At 38.0% G+C, this 10,641-nt stretch overlaps 1 pseudogene; it reads left to right on the forward strand.

Annotated features, from left to right (window-relative positions):
* The first annotated feature begins 4,262 nt into the window (after positions 1-4,262).
* Positions 4,263-9,939, forward strand: LOC123857968 (olfactory receptor 5B2-like; annotated as a pseudogene).
* The last annotated feature ends 702 nt before the right edge of the window (positions 9,940-10,641 follow it).

Genomic DNA, 10,641 nt, shown 5'->3' on the forward strand with positions numbered 1-10,641 from the left:
TACATGGAACATAAAAAAAAACAAAACAACTAGAATAACTAACACAATTTTGTAGAAGAACAACAAAGTTGGAGCACTCACTCTACCTCCTTTCCAGATTCACTATACAGCTGTAATAGTCAAGTAGTGTGGTATGGAACAAAGGATAGATATATTACATTAAATATTACTGAAACAAGTACTTGTTCAAGTTTTTTTATTCCAGAAATAAAGACAAGTCATAGACTAGGAGAAAGGATTTGCAAATCATATCAGTCCTTACCAGTAAAAGGCTTGTATTTTGGATACATAAAGTATTCTCAAATTCCAATAATAAGAAAACAAACACAATGAAATACAATAAAAATTGGCAAAAGATTTTTTTACTGTTTTTTTTTTTTTAGTTTTCATTTAAATTCCAGTTAGTTAATGTACAATGTAATATTAGTTTCAGGTGTTCAATATAGTGATTCAACACTTCCATACATCACCAGTGCTCAGCACAACAAGGGTGTCCCTTAATCCCCATCACCTATTTCACCCATTCCCCTACCCACCTCTCCTCTGGTAACCATCAGTTTGTTCTCTATAGTTAAGAGTCTGTTTCTTGGTTTGCTTCTTTCTCTCTCTTTTTTTTCCTTTGCTTGTTTTGTTTCTTAAATTCCACATATAAATGAAATCATATGGTATTTGTCTTTCTCTGACTGACTTATTTTGCTTAGCTTAATACTCTCTAGTTCCATCCATGTCATTGCAAATGGCAAGATTTCATTCTTTTTGATGGCTGAGTAATATTCCACCACATATATACCACATCTCCTTTATTTCTTCAGTTGATGGACACTTGGGCTCTTTCCACAATTTGGCTGTTGTAGATTATGCTACTATAAACATTGGGGTGCATGTATCAAAAACAGGCCAAAGATTTTAACAGACATTTCATAAAAGAAGATAATTGGGATGGAAAGTAAGCACATAAAAAGAGGCTCAACATCATTAGTCATTAGAGAAATGCAAATTAATACAACAAGGAGATATACTGCAAACCTATTAGAATAACTAATGTAAAAAAAAAAAAAAAAAGCCCATCTGTAGATATAAAGTACCATCAAGGATGTGAAGCAATTGGAACTCTCATACATTGCTGGTGGGAATGCAAAATAGTATGCTATTTTAGAAAATAGGTTGGCAGTATCACATAACCTAGAAATCTCACTCCTAACAATCTACCCAGGTGAAATAAAAGCACATGTTCACATAAAATCCTATATGTTAATGCTTATAAGATCTTTATTTGTATTAGTTAAAAACTGGAAATAACCCATTTCCCTCAACTGAAGAATGGATAAATAATCTGAATACATAGACTGCATCTCAGAAATAAAAAGGAACCAATTACAGAACAACTACACAACTCCATAAATTTCAAATGCATTATACTAAGGGAGAGAAGCATGACTCAAGAGATAACCTACTGTATGATTCTTTTTTTATGACATTCTTACAAAACCAAAACCATAGGGACTGAAAACAAATCAGCGGTTGCTAGGAGGTGGAAGGAGGGGTCAATTACAAAATTATGGTGGTTATATGGCCAATTACATTTGTACAAACTCTTAGAACAATGCATTGCAAGTGTGGATATAACTATGTAAATTATACTTTAATTAGAAAAAGGAAAACAAAAGAGAGACAAGTAATGCAAATGGGTCAGTGCTCTTACTCAACAGACTCTTCAGTTCCCCACTGACAGTTTAATTGCTTCTTCCCTAAATAAGTGAGATGAGGAGCTGTGGATCTTCTCATAGGGGGCCTTTTCCCCTGAGAACTCTGCCTCCCTATAACTTTCTTTCTTTCTTTTTTTTTTTTTTTTACTTCCTCCTGGTTCCCATTCATTAGCCTTGGGAATCCTAAAATCACTCCATTTGACATCATTTTAGAGGTCCCAGCTGTGTGCAGAACCCTTTTGTTCATTTGTTTATTCATCTTTTTTTAAAATTTTATTGTTATGTTAGTCACCATACAGTACATCATTAGTTTTTGATGTAGAGTTCCATGATTCATTGTTTTCGTATAACACCCAGTGCTCCATGCAGTACGTGCCCTCCTTAATACCCATCACCAGGCTAACCAATCCCCCCTCCCCGCTCTCCTCTAAAACCCTGTTTGTTTCTCAGAGTCCATAGTCTCTCATGGTTCATCTCCCCCTCTGATATTACCCCCTTCATTTTTCCCTTCCTTCTCCTAATGTCCTCTGTGCTATTCCTTATGTTCCACAAATAAGTGAAACCATGTGATAATTGACTTTTTCTGCTTGCCTTATTTCACTTAGCATAATCTCCTCCAGTCCCATCCATGTCGATGTAAAAGTTGGGTATTCATCCTTTCTGATGGCTGAGTAGTATTCCACTGTATATATGGACTTGTTCATTCATCTTAAAGTTAGTTGCTCCTGGTATACCTGCTGTCTTCCCCCAAACAGGATTTGTTTCCGGGCTGCAACCACAGCCAAAAAAACCCAAACCAAAACAAAACAAAAAACAACTGCAAGAAAAAACCACTCCGAGATAAGAATTATACTAATTCAGGTTAAAACGATAAACCCCTTACCAAGCTGGTTTATAGGCTTTCCCTCATCTGCTATTCACACACAGAATTCTGTAAGGTATGCAGGAGATGCAATTTTATTAGTTTACTTCACGTATCAGGAAACTGGGCTTGACAGGAGTAAATGACTTTTCCAGGGGATCATGAAGAATACATGGGAGATGCGGGAGTTGAACCATTTTCCTAGATGCACGTCAGTGATTTTTCCTCCATTCTTCTATGGTTCAGAGACCTTGAAGCCTTTTTACCAGTACCAGAGAGAGACCCTCTTCAACAGGATATACACATTCTACCCTGGTTGAAGTTCAGATATTAGAGACACAATTCATGGTTGCCTTTCCCTTTTTGTCAAGGAGCAAGGTAAGATTCTACATATCCTAGACATTTTCAGTAAGAAGTGTAATTCATGCAAAAACAGTAGACAAGCTGTGTCTGCTGTGAATTATTTTAGCAAAGTAATGGATGCTGTATTTTTCTGCAACAGTGAGGCAGAGCTGGTCTTAAATGCTCGAATGTACATCATTATTCAACAAATAAGGAATTTAGTGATAGTTAGGAAACAACATATTGCTTTCCTAAGGAGGATGAACAGCAATAACAAGAAACAGAGGATAGATTATGCTTCAATGGAATAGGTAGTAATTTCATTCTGTTTACTAATTGTAGGTCTGTTATGGAAGGGAAGTTAAGTAGAACAAGGTGAAATGGTATTTCTTTAGACTCCAAGAGGATCCTCATGATTATAAAGCTCCGTACTCTATTTCAACCTTTTTTTGCTCTCTAACCTTACTCATATTACTGGCTCACATAAAAAGGCTGAAAGTGTAGTAGATAAAAGCACAGTCTTATGAACTTTCTGATCTGGATATGAATCTTGAGTTTATTTCTTGCTAGGTGTAGAGTGGCCCTCTGTAAAATCACCTAACCTCTCAAATCCTCAATTCTTAACCACAAAATGCAGATAATAATACTCCATATCTTTTTTTTAATATTCCATATCTTAGAACATTGTAGGATACTATAACTTTTAAAGTTATTCTTGGGTGCCTGGGTGGCTCAGTTGGTTAAGTGACTGCCTTCGGCTCAGGTCATGATCCTGGAGTCCCAGGATTGAGTCCCGCATCAGGCTCCTTGCTCAGCGGGGAGTCTGCTTCTCCCTCTGACCCTCCCCCCTCTCATGTACTTGCTCTTTCTCATTCTCTCTCTCTCAAATAAAAATAAATAAAATCTTAAAAAAAAAAGTTATTCTTGTCAATTTATAAGTTATCCTTATAAAGTCATAAGGATAAAGAAAGAATACACACCCACACTCAGAATGCTCTTATCAGAGGTTGTAGAACTCAATATATGCTAAAAAAAAATCTTATATTTGTCAAAGGTGAGCAAATACAAATGTCTTTAGGAACTGAGTATGAAAGGGGAAGTTGTGACACCTCTTCAGATGGTAGAGAAGAGTGGTTACCAATGAGGGAAAGCTATGGCATAGGCTTAATTCAGTTCAAATGAGAAAAATCATGGCATGGAGCTTACCTCGAAGGCAGATCTGAAAGCTAGAGTAAAACCCAGGGACATGAGATTTCGACCCGGGTTCTTTGTCATCCAGCTTAAGGGGTCGGAGTAATGAGAGTAAGAATGAGTTCAAAACAGAAGAAAACTGTTTCAACCCAAGGTAAAATATGGACCCCAAGGAAGAAACTGAACAAATGGCTGGTGTGGCCAATGACATGGTCAGAGGTAGGACAGAGTGAGACACACAGGGGGATCAGAAGATCTGAGTGGACGTGGTGTGTGGGGAAAGACAAATCAAAGAGTGAGGCTCTCAGACTTCAAAACTAATCTGTAACCTAGAGATTGGATATGGTTTCCTACATTTACCCAGCCAAGACAGAGACCACCATTTCATCCCATTAATAACATTAGAGTCAACACTCTATTGTTTTTCATGCATTATTTTATAAACTCTCACAATTGCCCCTTCATGTTACATCTCCATTTTTAGAGATGAAAAAACTGAGGCTCAGAGAACTTAGGTTAGGACGGTGTCTCCCAGACAGTAAATGTTAGGGTACCATTTGAGCACAAGAGCTTGAGCTCTTGTACTTGGTGCATTACCTTCTCTTTAGAAGTGCCTTTGCTGGTTTTCCACGTCTGCAGCAGCAGCTCCCCCACTACATCCACTCTACCTCTATGCTTCTGTCACCCCATTGCAAGCCCCAAATCCAGGAATAGTATCTTCATCATTTCGGTACTCCTGACAACTAACATTAAGATGGTTCCGATGGACTCAATGGCTTCATGTGAATAGAATTAATTCAATTCAATTCAAATTTCAGTTGCTGTCATGGGATTCCAGAATTAGTCTGCCTGGGTACACAGCTTGATTCTGCCAGTTAATATTTGGGTAAGCTTGGACAAATTACACAACCTTTTTGAGCCTAAGTTCCCTCGCAAAATAAATGAGCATAATTACTAGTTGTTTTGTCTTGTGTGTGCTTTAGATTTGAAGAACAAATTATTGCCATAATTGAAACAATCAATTTACACAGTTCAACTTCATTCTACTCTCTTTTCCAATTAACACTCTGTTCCTTTACTTCTCATCACTACAGGGCATCCTGTGATTCCCCACTGACATCCATGGAGAACAGCACAGAAGTGAGTTCATCCTTCTAGGACATACAGATGCTCCAGAACTGCAGGTCTCACTCACATTCACTCTCTTCTATCTCTTTACTCTAGTTGGAAATCTGGGAGTGATTGTGTTGATTCTGTTGGACTCCCATCTCTACACTCCGATGTACTTTTTCTTCAGTAATCTGTCTCTGATAGATTTTTGTTACATACCCAAGGTCATGACAGGACTTCTTTTTTTTTTTTTATTATGTTAGTCACCATACAATACATCGTTAGTTTTTGATGTAGTGATCCACGATTCATTGTTTTCGTATAGCACCCAGTGCTCCATGCAGTATATGCCCTCTTTAATATCCATCACCAGTCTAACCCTTTCCCCCAACCCCCTCCCCTCTAAAAGCCTCAATTTGTTTCCCAGAGTCCATAGTCTCTCAAGGTTCATCTCCCCCTCTGATTTCCCCCCCTTCCTTTTCCCTTTCCTTCTCTTAATGTCCTCCATGCTATTCTTTATGTTCCACAAATAAGTGAAACCATATGATAATTGACATTCTCTGCTTGACTACTTTCACTTAGCATAATCTCCTCCAGTCCCATCCATGTCGTTGTAAAAGTTAGGTATTCATCTTTTCTGATGGCTGAGTAATATTTCATTGTATATATGGACCACATCTTTATCCATTCATCTGTTGAAGGGCATCTCGGCTCTTTCCACAGTTTGGCTATTGCGGACATTGCTGCTATGAACACAGGGGTGCATATGGCCCTTCTTTTCACTACATCTCTGTCTTTGGGGTAAATATCTAGGAGTGCAATTGCTGGGTCATAGGGTAGTCCTATTTTTAATTTTTTGAGGCACCTCCACACTGTTTTGCAAAGTGGCTGTACCAACTTGCATTCCCACCAACAGTGTAAGAGGGTTCCCCTTTCTCCACATCCTCTACAACATTTGTTGTTTCTTGCCTTGTCAATTTTTGCCATTCTAACTGGTGTAAGGTGGTATCTCAATGTGATTTTTTTTTTTAAAGATTTTATTTATTTATTTGACAGAGAAAGACACAGCGAGAGAGGGAACACAAATGGGGAGTGGAAGAGGGAGAAGCAGACTCCCTGCCGAGCAGGGAGCCCGATGTGGGACTCGATCCCGGGACTCCAGGATCATGACCTGAGCCAAAGGCAGTCGCTTAACCAACTGAGCCACCCAGGCGCCCCTCAATGTGATTTTGATTTGAATTTCCCTGATGGCTAATGATGATGAACATTTTTTCATGTGTCTGTTAGCCATTTGTATGTCTTCTTTGGAGAAGTGTCTGTTCATGTCTTCTGCCCACTTTTTGACTTGATTATTTGTTTTTTGGGTGCTGAGCTTGAGAAGTTCTTTATAGATCTTGAATACCAGCCCTTTATCTGTAGTGTCATTTGCAAATATCTTCTCCCATTCTGTGGGTTGCCTCTTTGTTTTGTTGACTGTTTCCTTTGCTGTGCAGAAGCTTTTTATCTTGATGAAGTCCCAAAAGTTTATTTTTGCTTTTGTTTCACTAGTCTTTGGACATGTATCTTGAAAGAAGTTGCTGTGGCCGATGTCAAAGAGGTTATTGCCTATGTTCTCCTCTAGGATTTTGATGGATTCCTGTCTCACATTGAGGTCTTTCATCCATTTTGAGTTTATCTTATCAGAGACCATTACAACTCCACCATGACAGTAGGTGTGTGTGCTTGTCTGGCCATAGGCTGGATGTCTGTGATGTTCTGAATGCCTATAAATGTTGGAGATATCTTCAGTCTCTCTTCCTGTATGTCCATTGTGGTTCATCACTTTATCTGTGATATTCCAGGAGTCACAGCTCTGTCTTGCTCTGATAAGTACATCAGTAAGTTGGTTCTTATCTATATGACTGGCTTCCATTTCTTTTTTTTTTTTTTTTTGCCTTTGTGGTTATCTTTATTTCCTACCTGTTTATATTTATCATCATCTTGAAGATGCACTCAGCTCAGGGGCATCAAAAGGTTTTGTCCACCTGTGCGTCCCACCTCGCTACAGTGTCCATCTTCTATGGGACAATCATCTTCATCTTCATGTACTTACAGCCTAGCTCCAAGAATTCCATAGACACAAACAAAATGGCATTTATCATATGTATTTCCAATTAACACATAAACTCCATGTGAGCAGTACCTTTATCTGCTTTGTTCATAACTCTACCCTCCATAGCTAAATGAATCTCTGGTTCATAGGAAATTTCAGTACCTATTTGTTAAATGAATGAATGAATAAATGAAGCTTTTAGTTTAATCATATCAATACATTGGCTATTTGGATCATGAATATTTATAATTCATCATTCATAAAATAAATTCATAAAATTCATCATTCATAAAATAAAAAATTTAAAATAAAAAAATATTTAAAATTCATCAGACATAAAATTGTAGAACATTTCAAGAGTCATGACCGGTGTTCTTTTCTGCTGAAATATTTTTATCTACATTCTCACTCAATGCTTTTAATTCCCATTTATGGATGCAATAATTTTCTGGAAACTACACTATCATTCCTTAGGAATGACATCTCATTGACTAGTAAGTAGCACATCAAATAGATTCTATTTAGTAAATCATGAAAAGATATAAAGTACAAAACTATTTTAAAGTTTAATATCTCATTCAGTTTAGAAAATTACTTTATACACACTGGTTATGCAGTTAATTCCAATGATTCTAAATATCCATAGAGAATGGGAATGCAATAGTATTTGTCAATAGTAAATGCAATCCACATTCAATATCCTAGCGTTAACGGTGATCATGTGTTTAATTTTGATCCTCAGGAGAGATCAGTTCTATAATAAAACTCCTTATAGGAATTTGCACTGTTTCCTTTTCTGCATCTACACACTTGGAGGTACTCATACTCATAGTATATGAAAGACTGTGCTTGGGGCACTTGGGTGGCTCAGTCAGTTAAGTGGCTGATTCTTGGTTTCTGCTCAGGTCATGATCTCAAGGTCATGAGATCAAGCCCAGTGTCGGGCTGGGTGTAAAGCTGGCTTGAGATTCTCTTTCTCCCTCTCTCTCTGCCCCTCCCCAATTCCTTGCTCTAAAAATAAAAAGACTGTGTTTGAATATGCTAGGATGGTCATGCTGACACTAGCATGGAAAGGGTGTTATAGTATAAAGGTTCTCTTTTGGCTCTAGATCTATGATGATGGTGATGTATCTTCTGCTGGAATCATTTAAGAAATTAAGTTTAATAAAAACTTTTGGAGGGCGCCTGGGTGGCTCAGTTGGTTAAGCGACTGCCTTCAGCTCAGGTCATGATCCTGGAGTCCCTGGATTGAGTCCCGCATCGGGCTCCCTGCTCGGCAGGGAGTCTGCTTCTCCCTCTGACCCTCCCCCCTCTCATGTGCTCTCTCTCATTCTCTCTCTCTCAAATAAATAAATAAAATCTTAAAAAAAGAAATTAAGTTTAATAAAAACTTTTGGAATAGTTTTAGGCTTACAGAAAAGGTGCAAAGACAGTATAAGAGTTCCCATATACCCTTTACCCAGTTTACCCTGATGTTATCATCTATATTACCTTGGTACACATGTGCATACAAAGAATCCAACATTCATATATCACTATTAACTGAATCCCATATTTATTTGTATTTCACTAGCTTTTCTTTTGATGTCTTTTTTCTGTTCCAGTATCCTATCCATGATACCACATAAGGAAATAAAAGTGGTTATCGTTTTATGTCATTGTTTTGGGTGATGTTCTACAAGCAGCGTATAAGTGAAAGAGAAAGTCATGGGGGTAAGGAGACAAAGAAGATGAAGTAGTTACATATAAGAAAAAATTTGGGGGGCACCTGGGTGGCTCAGTTGGTTAAGGGTCTGCCTTCGGCTCAGGTCATGATCCCAGGGTCCTGGGAACCCAAGCCGCCACATTGGGCTCCTTGCTCAGCAGGGAGTCTGCTTCTCCTTCTCCCTCTGCCCCTCCCCCTACTCATGCACTCTCTCTCTCTCAAATAAATAAATAAAATCTTTAAAAAAATAAAAGAATTTGGATATGATGACCAGTATTGGATCTAGTAGTAGAAATTGAAAACACATCTTCACGTTTTTGAGGGAATTGCATTGGCAAGAAAGCTATGAGCCTTGGCTGAGCATTAAAACAACTCTAGAAATTTGAAATTGTGTGTGCAGAAGTAAGCTGTAAAAACTAAATATTCCTCAAAGAGCTCATGATCCCCCACATGCACTTAAACTGCCTGATGTGGCCATCAGCTTCACGTAAAAACATTGCACACCAGCACTCAATATATCTCCCACTTGTTCAGGGACATGGCCAGACTCTAATACCCAAGGTCCTTAACACCGGACAGTTGTTTCTTTTTTGAAATATCCCAGAATTGTTCACTTGAACCCTGCAACAAACCAAGGCCCACCAAAGTTACCTGAAAACCAATTAGAAAGTCTCCTTTTCCAAAAATCCCATCTTAATAACATGTTCGTCAATTTTATACATCTCAGTATTTCTTCTTTTTAATCTATAAAACTTACTCTCCTTTATAACATTTTTATAACCCCTGCTAAAACTCAAGTAATAGCAGATGGCTTCCCTTGCTGACACAAAATAGAACAAGGCAAAACAAAACAAAACAAAGCAAAACCAGCCTGTTAATTTTGTCTCAGATTTTGTTTTTGATACACTTCAGAAATGATCTTAAAGAATAATGGGTAAGGAAAAAAAAAACATCCAAAAGGACTAGGGCCCAGAAAAAACAATGGAAAGTAGAATTCTCCTAAAGAGAAAAACAGGATCTCATAAAGAAATATCTCCACTGTCAAGGTTGGGGGTGGGGTTCATAAGGCTGACTCAGCAAGATTTCAAAAGTGACCCTTATATCTCTGTTCTTTACTTTCATAAAAGGGAACTTTTTTTTTTTCACTTATATTCATCCTGTTTGTATGTCATATATTGAGTATGATATGAGATAAGCTGTTTGGTTTTGATTTGTTTGTTTAGTTTGTAAGTTCCTGGACCATGAGGAGCCACATTCGGACTGAATGGAGAGAACCACTGAACCCCTTTGGTATCCTGGGTATTGAGCCTCTATAGTGATTAGTTGGGATTTAGGTTGTCTCCCTACTGGAAGCAGATAATATGGTCTGTGGGAACAGGGGGAATAAAATGGATATTTGATGAACATAAATATTACAGTAGAAGACACTTGTTCTTTCTGTGCCAAACTATTTTCTTTTTCCTCTTAAGCACATAGCTACACTTAATTTCTCAGCCTGCATGCAATTAGTGGAGGTCATGTCATTGTATTCTTGTCAGTGAAAGTGAGTATAAGTTACATGTGCCACTTCCAAGTCTGGCCTGTGAAACCTTCCAGGTGATCTTCTGCTTATTCTCTCTTCCACTGTCACCTG

The sequence above is a fragment of the Mirounga angustirostris genome, unplaced genomic scaffold (assembly GCF_029215605.1).
Source record: "Mirounga angustirostris isolate CCGP_5_RB_7025 unplaced genomic scaffold, mMirAng1.0.hap1 SCAF_13, whole genome shotgun sequence".
Classification (NCBI taxonomy): domain Eukaryota; kingdom Metazoa; phylum Chordata; class Mammalia; order Carnivora; family Phocidae; genus Mirounga; species Mirounga angustirostris.